The 12,351-nt window shown below is 46.7% G+C and overlaps 1 protein-coding gene across 2 annotated transcripts in view; it reads right to left on the reverse strand.

Annotated features, from left to right (window-relative positions):
• Positions 1–10,045, reverse strand: part of TBC1D9 (TBC1 domain family member 9) — a 72,851-nt gene extending 62,806 nt beyond the window's left edge. Inside the window, exon 1 of one of the 2 annotated variants that reach the window (XM_084516861.1) lies at positions 9,898–10,045. The gene's annotated coding sequence lies outside the window, so the exon portion shown is untranslated. The remainder of the gene's footprint in view (positions 1–9,897) is intronic. The other variant, XM_084516862.1, reaches the window with a different exon arrangement.
• Positions 10,046–12,351: the final 2,306 nt, after the last annotated feature.

Consider the following 12,351-nt stretch of genomic DNA (forward strand, 5'->3'; position numbering starts at 1 on the left):
GTAGATGGAAGAAAGTGGAGAAGAATTCAAAGAGATTTGGAAGAAATCAGACTGAAGCAACATACTTTCTCTCTACAGCATCCAGGAAACAGTTTTTAGTGGTACATAACCACAACAGGAAACCACTTGCACCACTTTCATTCATTTTTCTAGGTATGACTAAGCACAAAACTATTTTACAACAGGTAAAACAACACTTGTTACCTAGTCTTCAGCTATGCTGAGTAGTTAAGCATATCTTTAGGCTATAATCTTTGTTTAGAAGTATTAGTCCATAAAATATCTCATGCCAACATAGGAACAGGTAAATCTCCTTTCTAAGTAATTTATAATCTAGTTTAGACTAACTCCAAACTGAAATAAATATGGGTGCAAAACATTAAAATTTTCTATTAAAAAGTCCACAGCTTTTAATTAATAATATTTTTACCACAAACTCTGAAATTCTGAAATAACTATTACATTCTAAAATCCCTTACTGATAAAATCCATTGATTTACACATAATATAAAATTAACTCTGTAGAGAAATATGTATGTACACATTACTAACAGCTTTTTAGAACAGATGCTGTTATTGTCCCCTTCTGGGAGATGCCAAATGTTAGTGAAATATCTGCTGACCATGGACTTTTCTCCTTAAGTAGCTTATACAGTCCTTTAACTAGACACCATGGATAACCTAGAGGCACTCCTGTCCCCATTTTCTGTGTTCTGGGAGTGAAAGGACAGACTGTGTCACCAAGAGAGCAGTGAGAGTGCAGGTGATGTACACTGATGATCCCCAGAGTCCACAGCACAATATCCTTTTGGCACCCACTTGTAGGGATGGGAGGTTGGCTTTTGCACTCCCAGTTTCTGCAATTTGCACAGCTGGCTCAGTCTATTCCTCTGTGATTAACAGGGGAGAGCACCATTCAGAGGCAGATTTTAAGAAATAAATCACTAGTGTGACTGATGCACAGCCCCTACATGCAGTTTTGTTTCTAGAGCATCTTTGCCTTCTCTGTAACTCTGACCCTCACACACATCCGTGGGGTTGCTTATAACCCAGACTATATAATCAGCCTGCTGTTTGCATGGGCCAGGAAGAGGAAAGACAATGCCTCTCCCCCACTCTGTCCTGTTCACATGCAGCAAACACATCAAAATGGCAAATCCACTTCACAAAAGAAAATACTGATTTATTTTTACATAAAATAATCATTAAACTAGGTACAGTCCTAACATATTTCAAAAGGTGCATGTATAACCTCAATAGGTTTTTATACAGAATATAAGTTTTGAATATATTTATATAGTGGAAAACACCCTCAGAAGTAAGTTTGTTGTGATCTGAAAGACGAAGCCACCAGGAATACATTTGATTCTTCGTATGGCCTTTGACTTGTTTTATTTGTGTTTTGCTCTGAGAAGATGAGTTGTAATTTCTCCAGGCAAGAACAGACATTGAACATTTCAGAGACTGGAAAGTCATGTGTGTCTTGATTAGGCTTTCTTTTTAAACTGCAAGAAAAGATAAGGAAGAAAACTTGAAACTGAAGCAAGTTCCGATAGAGGATGAACACTGGCTCACACACATGCACACAGTAACTTTGTGCAGCTGAACATCCTGTTGTTGCACACAAGTTTCAGCAAAGCAATCACTGTCCTTCCATGTTATTTTTTTCCCCGATTGTTTTCTTGTCCCATGGTATCATCTGAAAATGTCTATAATGCTAAATGCACCATTTGTGCTGGACATGGTTTTGGTCTTGCTTTAGGTCTGAATCCGAGATTAAGTGTCCCAAGAAACACAAAGGGAACTTCTCATGTTTTGAGACAGGAGACAAACACAATACAGGGCAATAACATGAATGATCACCACCCTTGTTGGTCATTTCCTGTAATAGGTGATTATCAATAAGGTAAATTCAGTTTCAACTTAGTTGTCTCACTTAGTCTGGCAGATGCAGAACTGCACATTCCTAATGCAAAGGGACCTCAAGAGTGCTCTTCCGTACAGGCCCTCATCAGGATAATGAGAGAGTAGTATAGGCAATCCATGACATTTAATGTATATATGAAACAGTTCCAATCACAGCTAGAGAATGTTCAAAATATTCACACACCTCACAAACCCATTTCCTCTGCTTTTCCTGTAAGAAAAAAACGCTGAATTGTAGAGTCCTTTACCTTCAGATAGTCTTGATAATAAAATACCACTACTAACAAAAAAAAAAAAAAAAAGCAAAGGAAGCAATGCTAACAAAAAAATGTTATGACCTAGTGAGCTTTTCATGGGCTGGCAGCCAGCTGTAAGTTAATGTCTCAGTATTTCCTGTGTGCTCTTTAGCAGCTCAGTGTAAGAGTAATTGGAGAAGGAGAAAGAGTAGCATGGGGGAGAAGAGAAAAAATTCAGAGGATCTGAGTTATCTGTTAAAAGAAACAGAAATGTAATGAATAACCTGTGTAATCATTCCAAAATAAGTCCACGTTCAGAAATGCATTTAACAACAATTTCACTTTCATAAATTTGAAAGTAAATTATATTGATCTGGTCTGAGGAACTCTTTTTTTCCCTCAGAAGGGATACTGCAGGGAACCATTCAGATATAATATCACGCTATAAATTCATAGCCTATGTTAATGTACATATGTGGACCTGTACTTTGTAGCAGGACAAAATTTAAAATGATTGCTGTTATACTTCCAAGTGATTCTGTAGTTGCTGTGTCTTAGTTAATGACCATGGCAGCACTGATAATTTGGAGGCTTGGGCCTGATGCATCAGTCCATTTTCCATTGTTCACTAATTGTCACTTAGTTCAACAGAAGCAGACCAGGGTAAGACAGGAGTGAGAACACGGAGGCAGACGCAGCTTTTGCCTGCTGCAAATCAGCATATCAGGCTTATGCTGTTGTATTTCAGATGCTTCTCTGGATTATTGTGATACGTATTTAATTACTGGATATTTTGCTTCCATGCATGCCAACTTGGCTGGTCTGCCTTCATACTGGCAGCCTGGGTAGCCAGTTGCCCCCCTCACATTCATTTCTAGATGTTCACCAGCACGGTTTTGCTTGAAATTAGACCAAGAACAGACAGGACGGCAAGGCCCAGCACAGGGGAGATTTTCTCTCCCTCCTCCTCTCTTATCTGTGCCCATGAAATATTTATTTGATGAAGCAGCACTGCCTGCTTAACCAATCAAATCTTTCAGAGTTATTTATGAGGGATGACAGAGGGGGTTACATTGGAGAGGAAAACTGATAGACAGCGAAAGTATATTACCGTACCAAGATAGCATGCAAAATTATTCTTTGATTATTGAGAAGGGACAGGCCTCTCCTGGCATACATAAACACGCTCCATTATCTGCCGCACCTTCATTGTCCTCCATGCAAGACTAAAGGCTGCTGAGGCAGGGGAATATTATTGCTAATTTGCATTTATTCAGCTTATAAAAGTGCATCTACTAAAGCTCAGAGGTCACAGAAGAATACTTATTTACAAGTCCCTTGGCAGAAATATTTTCTTTTTCATACTATGCACTTCACTGGTAAGCAGTAACAATAGAAGATTTAAACATTTAATCACTTTGAGCATTTAAACCTCTTCCTAATAATTACACTAGCTCAGATACCAGCCAGGTCACTTCCACAGGCTTTCTTGTACTGCTAGATCCAGATCCCCAGCCTCGCCTTGCTCCAGCAGCATCTAGATTTCAGAGGGCATCAAGCAGTCCCCTCTCCCCCCACCCATCTCTTCTGTGTAGCACATAGCTGCTCTCTGGCCCTTCCACCTCTCATCACCCCAGGCCTGGATAGGAACTCAAAAAATCGGGGTTGCTGCAGAGAGCTCTAAAACAGTACTGCAAGTGATGGGTACAGACGTAAAGCCTCAGAATGGGCTCCACTGAGCCCTGCTGGGACACAGAAAATTTTTCATGGTTTGCCAGGAGAGGTAGGTACTTTTGGACAAGAGTCAGGCTTCCTCTACAAGAAATGGAAATGATCAGCTTGGAATGGAGAGGCCCAGGAGTGCAAGTCTCTCATCCCCATTGTCTCACGTGGTGAATGCACTGAGCATCAGCCTTGGAGGCTGTGCTGGTCCACCCATGGGTCTTCAAAAGCCAACACCAAGAAGCAGGTAGCTCCTCCGTGAGCCAGCGCCCATAAGTCAGAAGAGCAAGGCAGTGAGCTCAGGGCAACATGAAGCTCCTGAGGGACAGTGGCACTTGTGTAAGGGTTGGTAGCCCCATTGCTCTGGCCTTGCCAGGACACCTCTGCAGCACCAGCAGGTAGCAAGCCTGACCCTGCCCTCCATGGGTACAACCCAGCCCTCCCAACCACTGGCTCAGGCAACACTGCAGGTCCATCCCTAAAGAACAAGTGCTGGGATTGATGCTGGGATATCAGCAGCTCTTCCCACCAGCAACTGCTTGGTACCAGGGCCTCAGAGGGGGGTCACCCAGCATGGTTTCTTCTCCATGGTTTCAAGCTCATTGGCCTGCCAGACCTGTGATGTGCAAGGGAAAGGTGATAATGTATGAGGTTGAAAAGCTATTTGCAGTGTGCATCTGCAGAGAGCATCCTGCTGTGCTGCATCAGGCATGAAAGTCTGGTGGGGAGTTGCATCTCTCTCCTCCTCTGAAGAAAAGCTCCATGGAAATAGCAGGTTAAAAGCTTTTTGTTTTTCCTTCCTGCCATTAATGGCTATTTCGTTTAGCTATTCACCCAAGGTAGACTTCTTTCATGTAACTTAACATACTGCCTAAAAATAATCTGCAAAGCCCATTTCCTTGATGGGTTGATTTAAGGCCCCATTCAGGGGCAGAGCGTGCCTGTTCATACTTCCACTGCTACAGGCAGTATTTGCTCCCAGGATAACTAGCTTGGGCACAGCACTGCTGATGGGCTTGCTGGGAACGACGTGCCACACTTCCAGCCAGCCAGCCCCTCTAGCCCTTTTCCACCCGACCACCCTGTCACTCATACCTTCCTGGCTGCACCACATGTCGTGCAGGCGTACCCTTGGACAGCACAGTACCAACCAGTTTGGAAACGATCACTTCAGACTAAGCAGCCAGAAACTGTTTGCTTCAGTTGTGTCCTGGGGACACAGTGACAGCCTTCCTTGCACATGCTGCTGGAGAAACCCCGGTGATGGATGGACCAAGTCAGGAGGTCTGCAGCCACCACCTCAACACAGTGTGCAATAATGCAAGTCAGTTTACCTCTGTGCCCCTGCAAAATTGGAAAGCTCACCCAAGAAACAGCAGTTTCCCGTGCTCATACACTGAAAGCACCCCGGATTCACCAAGAAGCAGCATGACAGCACTAAGTACGGCTGCTTTGCTAGGTTGGGAAAATCTATTTCTGCATTACCTCCTTCATTTATAGTACTTTGAACATAAAGCACCTACCTATATATTTATAATTAGAACTGCTCAGATATCTAGTTAATATCAGGAATCTGTCTGGAGGTAGCTGGGATCATGCATCTCCACTGTTAATCAGCCGATGACTTTGGCGAGGCTGACATTTTCCTGGCTATTTTTAGAGCATGACTCAGACGCTGTGCTACCGAGCCTGCAGGATCCCTGTAGGCTGATACCACTGCCTCTCAGAGCTGCACCGAAGCATCATGCAAGAAGGGAAAGGAAGTCAAAGAGGGCAAAGGCTTTGTTCACACACCTTCAGGGCTTTCTTGGGGAAAAGTAAACACGGAAAGCAAGGCGTTACGGCAAGGTAGTGGGGTACTAGCAACTGGAAGGGAAACCTTTCTATGTGGCTGTAACAGAAATGTTTTCATAATGCATCAGTGACCTGGTAGAAGCAAAATGGAGCCTTGTGAATGCTGTTTCCAGAAGTGACTGAAAACCCAGAAAAGAAAATGTTGAATTTTCACCCTGTCCTATGGGTAATTGAATCCCCTGCATCCTGTGTGTAGGGGAGTCCACTGCTTGTCTCATCTCATTCCTCAGCTGGCCTCCCTGAGAGCTGCTGCCATGGCGAGAAGCCCCCCACACTTTGTTCAGCAGGGTCCAAGAATAGAGGAGCTATTGGGTGTGGGGAGAGGGAAAGCAGGTGCTGGAGAAGGCTGTCTTGTGAACTGGCTTGTTCTCATGCACAGCTTTGGTACGCATCACTTCAGAAAGGGCTGATTGGGATGCCCTTAGCAGATAGGTTTTCTGCAGGTTTACATCACTGTGCTATCTCTAGGGCCTGCCTGTTGGAGCAGCACACAGCTGGAGTAGAAGCAGTTCCTTTGCATGGGGTTTCCTCTCCAGAAAAAAATGATCAGTACCTGAGCCTCCATCAATCAGCTTTAATGAGCTGAAAGTAGTTAAAAACTTCCCAAGAATCCAGTCCCTGCCTCCTGAAGTTCCTGGGTTTTATTTTTAGTTATTTCCCTTTCTGATAGCAGATAGGAGAAGTACATTTGGTCTGAAGTGCAATGGAAACTCTGGCTTTGTACTGGGAAGAAGTCATCTGAGCAGTCACCCATTGCTTGGCACAAATGCCCCAAGCATGTGTCTGTCACCTTCCCATCTCTCCTTGCTCGGCCTGCTAATCTCTCATCTGGGTTTTGCTGGGCTGGGTATTACACATCAATGTATTAACTGGGGTTTGAAATTAAGAAAAATGCTTTTAACTACAGCTCTGTAGCAGATAATAATCAAAATTAGTCATTTACTTAGTGCCATAGTGCCACCAGCTGCCCTGACTGCCTGCAAATTGGTGACACCTGCACCAAGCAGAGGCAGCTCTAAGCCCTCACAGCCAACCTGCCTGCTAGGAGTGGAGGCACCAACAGGAGGAGGGCTGCTAAAAACCCCATCCCTCTTGCTGCCCTGCCAGAGCCCTTCCAGCCTGCCCTGACATTTTATGGGAGTTGAGGCTTCAGGGCCAACTCCCCTATTGCTCAGATTCCCATCTGGTTTATCCTCCCTAGAAGCCATTTTCCTCCATTTATTACCTTGTTTCTTAGATGTCTTTTAATCTTACTGCCTGAACAAGATCCCTGCCAGTGCTCCTGCCCCAAACATGAGTCTGAGAACATGGGTGGGAGCTGGCTGAGCCCGCAGCAGAGGCAGCCCACCTCTGAAGTCAGTCGTACTACATCGATTTACATCAGAGTGAGACATAAAACATTCATAACACATGTAACTGGGCACCGCAGCAAAGTGCATGAATCACAGCAAGCATTTCTTCAGGACCCCACCAGCCAAGAAACAAGCAGTAGAAAGACTTAAGTGTAAGGAGCTTGTGTTTTGGTTTGGTTTCGTCTTATGAAGATTTAAGTTCTAATTAGTAAAGCTACAATGTTATTTGTGGGCCAGTCATCCTAAGCAGCAGTGAAATCCACAGATCGATAGGGCACTGCATTATAGTATTGCCTTTCATTGCTCTTAGGTTTCATCTCTTTCATGCCCTCATTTCAGACAGGAGTGAATAACTACATGATTGCTTTCTACAACAGGATTTTACGCATCTCCTGTACAAGCTTCCTCTACAAACCATACAACAAGTTTTCATATCCACCCTTAATGGCAGTGGTAGGGTGGGGGAAGTGCTTTGTGGCCTACAAAGCTTGCAGCTCTCAGGGTGCTTTTCACAGAAAGCTTCAGGTTTTCTGAGTTCTGACAAGAGGTGCCCAGAGCACTGCAGACACAAGACTTCACACTAGCTAATGTGAATCCTGGTGCTATTTCCAGCACCAGGGGCTCCTAAAAACAGGCCACAGGAGGCACAGCCCTGAAAGTACAGTGATCACCTTCCCTAATATTCATTGCCAGCATGCCTGTTGTATTATGCTTATTGTACAGAACAAACTTCCCCTGCCATCACATTGCCCAGTAACCTTGGTTTCCAGTACTCTGAGCAAGCACACAAGCAGATGATAAATGGAGCTGGGTGACACCCATTAGTGCAGGAGACAGGTGGCTACCAGGTCTGAACTTCTGTAGACATGAACTGAAAAGAGATTGCAGAAAAAAAAAAAAAAAAAAAAAGCTTTCCTGTCAAAGAAAGCCATAAACCAAGAAAAACAACCCATGCACAGGATATGCCTGATACCCTTCAAGCTCATTCATATATGAGCTCCAAACACAGCATAATCATCTCTTCTGCTTCCCCTTTTTTTTTTTGTGATGAACAAAAGCCAGGATAGGGTTGTGAGCATAACCAACAGAGAAAGGTATTGCTATGGAAAATAACCTCATTTATGACCAGAAAGAGAACATCTGAAAGCTTACACTAAAAGGAGAGACAAAAGCAACAGCAAAATGCACCAAAGTAACCGTGCTGCCCTGTGCCAGTGACCTGCTGCAAGCTCTCTGATAGGAGACCTCAGGGGGACAGGCAGAGAGGGCTCCTGCCCTCAGGTTTGATGTACTACCTAAAGTGCTTTCAGATGGCTGCTCCCAGCAGACTAAAAGGGACTGGGAAAGGCTTTGGGAGGCCCACACAGTGCCTGACAAGCCCTGTCGGACAGGTTTGAATGAGGCTTGTGGCAGAGGAGACAAGCAGAAAGTTCCTTCACCAACCCCATCCCAGCTCACACAAATGGCCCCAGGTCATTAATTCCCAGATTCCCAGCTCCACTGGTTTCCATAAAAAAAAAATCAGATAAGCCCCCAAAGCCACATACAGTATGCACAGCACTGCATCCTCCTCCAGCAAGCTCAGTACCAAAGATCTTTATAAAAAAAAAAAAATAAGTGTTTTTACATTTGGCCTTGCAAAGGGAGCTTTTTTTCTATTAAAAAAATAAAAAGAAAAGGAAGGTCAATGTCACCTTCCTGAAAAGGGTTAAACGGAAGCAGGAATGCTGTTTGAGCTTGAACAACCTTCATACAAGCTCTGAACTACAGTTTGTGCATGTCCTATTTGGCAGCAGAGGACCATGAACCTTACAAAGGATGCAACAAAGTGAGGGAGAAAGGAGAAACCAGAACGACCATATTTACTGCAAAGTATTTTAAGACAAAAGAATAGCATTCAAGTCCCTGGCTACCAGCAAGCTTTACAAAATCTGAAGAGAAAGACTAATCTCTAATTCCATCCAAAGAAGAGAATGGACAGAAAAGATAATATAACCTAATAACAGCAAGAATAATGGTACTTAGGAAGGTTTCTGGCATTACAATCAAGGGCTGACAAGAGCAAGCTGACACTGTATTTCTAGAAAGAAAAAAAATCATATTTACACACCGCACGGTTTACATTTAATGTGCCTTTTGTGCAAAGTCAGACTTCACACCCTGGAGACGGCCAAGTGCAGTTCTGAATTGCTCTGCTTAACCTCTCAGACACATGAGGAGCGAGATGCAGTAGCGTGGATTTGCTCCTTTGCTGGCCAGACCTACTCTCCAGGGAGATGATCTCACAGCTGCATAAAATTATCTCCAGCACAAAAGAGAGAATCTCTCACGGTCAGATGGAGCTGCTTCACCACTTATGAAGCCTGACAAAACAGGCGTGCAAAGCTCAAGCAATAGCTATCAAAACACCAGGCAATTTACTGCTTACGTGCCCCTCATCTGAGGATGCTCTCAGTCAGTGACAGCTTCTCTTGAGTGAACACACAGCAATAATATGTTTGCCTGAGGTTCTATGGACCACAAATTGAGGTGGATTTGACATCCTCAGGGCCTTATAATGCTGCTATGCCCATGACAAGCAGTGTCCTGGCTCTCACACCTGCACCCCAGGACCCTTCCTCTGCAGGGGCTCCCAGGGTCAAGGCAGCCAGCAGGGAGTTCCCACCCACAGGTATTTGGGGAAAAAAGTCACATTTTAGTAAGTAGCATGCCCTGAGCCCAGGTGAGACCAAGGGCACTAGGTAGCAGCACACCAGAAGCACACAAAGAGCAACTTGGGCTGGTTGCTCCAACAGGTGACAACCTACCAAGAAAAAAAAGCACAGCTTCCTACCAGCCAAAGCACAAGCGAGTCCTTTATTGTCATCCCAGAGAACCTCTCCCTGGTGCTGTGCTCAGCCCTTTTCTTCCCCCAGAACAGAGGCAAAAGGAGCCCCTACAACAAGCAAATTCCTTCTGCAGTGTCACTGGGGCTGCTTTATACCTGCAGCCCACAGGTCCTGCAGACGCCTTCCCCCTCCACACACACCAGCAGCACAGCTGACCCGTGCTGGCCATTGCTAACGATGCCTCGCATGCACCTGCATCGGCGATCCCTGCCAGCTGCTTCTGTTTAGGACCCCACTGAGTGTAGGCAAGGAGAAAAGTTTTTTTTCTCAGTGCTGATGAGCTGTTTCAGAGCACTTTTCTAGCTGAAAGGCTGTGAAATTCAGTGTCTGTCCTCCATAATAAATCCCCCTTCTCAATGCCTTTGGGGTGATTATTACACACACAAATAAACAGAAAATCCCAAACCACCACCCTCATCAAAATAACACATTCTCGTGTGATTTTTCTCATTCTTTTCTGGGGTATTTTTCTGGCTCTGAGACCTAAGCCACACTGAGAACAGGACACCAGAGGTACAATGAAGTACTCCACGTGCTGAGGCTGTGCTGACAGCTTGTGTTTTACCTCGTGGGCTTGAAACTTGGCCTGAGCATGGGGCAGATGCTGGGTGAAGGTGGCACTGACGTGCGCCTGAATTTTGGCTGGGTTGTGCCGAGGTGAAGGTGTCTGCGATGGCTACGGCTCGGCACACGGTGCGCGGGGCTGGGAGATGCATTTGCAGGGCGAGGGAGCCTCCTGTTGGGGAAGAGCACTCCTGTTTCGCAGGGACGGGGACGTGCCTGTGTGAGGAGCTCCTCGCAGGGAGAACGGGGCTGAGCGAGGCCTGATGTGTTTGGGGCTTTTACCGCCCAATTTTTTCAGCACTTCTCAGTCGCTAAGGCTGCAGCCCCACACGGCGCTGCGTCCCCTCTGCCTCCAGAAGCTGAGGGCTTGCAGGAAACATCAAATACCACAGGCCTTGCCCCCAGCCTGCGTACACTGCAGCCCTGGGCACTGCCGTGCCTGCACCCCGAGCCTTCCTCTTTCTGGCCATGCCACGCAATTCCAGAGGGGCCCACGGGGCTTGGAGAAAGGCGGCGAGGATGTGCCGGTGTCCTGTCCACACAAAACATGACCGAGCGAGCCTGGCCCCTGCAGCTGGGACGTGCAGGATGTCTGGAAAGCCAGGATCAACTCAGAGGGGGCGACTGCCTTGCTGCTGTGCCTTCATGGGCGTCTGCTCACAGTCAGATGCAGGCCAGGGCTGTGGGCCAGCGCCAGCACGGCTGCCCCAAGCAGGGCAGGGGAACAACCTCGCCTGAGCTCCGGGCTCTGACAGATGAGCTCTGGGGCTCGGCCAACACGTCTGAGGCGTTACCACTCCCAGCTGTCTGCTCTGTCTCTCTGCCAGGAGCTACCATGCTCCTAGCTAGAGCAGGAGGACAGCTGCCTGGGCTTCAGCTGCCGCTGCCGGCCTCCCTGCACAAGCCTCTCCTTGCGACCTGTCGGGGCAGGCCGGACTGTGAAGGCAGGGTGCTGAGGGGCAGATGTCCATCCAGCAGCATGGCCAGAGGAGCGTGGTGGTGGCCTGCAGCACAGGGTGGCCCAGGCACGTGAGGGTGGTGATGTGTCCCCTGCTTCAGCTGTGGCCAGGGCTTGCTCATTTTGCATGGGGCGCAGAGGCTGAGGAACGAGTGTGCTGCAAAATTGCACCCTCCCTGACTGAGCACTGGCTTCTTGTGGCTGATCTATGGTAGGTATGAATGCACCAACCCATCTGATTTCTTTTGGACCGTAAATCCTCTTATTCCCTATGGGCCTCCCCCAGACCTGCTCACCCCGTGTGGCATTGCTGCTTTCTCGGAGCTGTTTTCCTGGGAATCCCCAAGACTCGGTGCAGGAAATGCAGCGTCCCTTAGGGCACCCTCAGATGTGCAGCACAAAGCGTGCTTGCTTTCCTAGCACATTTTGGGTATCATGGGACAGGAGGGACCCTGGGTTGGCTGGCACAGTACAAATCTGGATAATTTCTTTTGAGTCCTGAGTCCTCTCAACTGGCTGTGACAGGTCTGAAGGTCACCTCCTGCAATCACAGGAGCGAGAACAATTTGACTTTGGAGGAAAAAAAAAAAAGCACAGAGCAGCATAGCTTTATTGCTGCACTTTGACTAGAGACGGAGCCCATACGCAGTGGCGAAGAGTGATGTCACCCCAGCCGTAAGTATGTGCCTGCATCCTGGAATTAATTGCCGCACGCCCCTCGTTATTTATAGCCCTGCTGCCATTCCCAGCAGCCGCGCACTGGCTTACTTCTGCTGCGATACCCGAGCACGCTGTGCCCACACGATCTGCAGCACTGGCAGCAGCTGCGTTGTGTGTGCAGATCCTACATC

This window comes from Aythya ferina (genome assembly GCF_964211825.1).
Source record: "Aythya ferina genome assembly, chromosome: 4".
NCBI classification, from domain to species: Eukaryota; Metazoa; Chordata; class Aves; order Anseriformes; family Anatidae; genus Aythya; species Aythya ferina.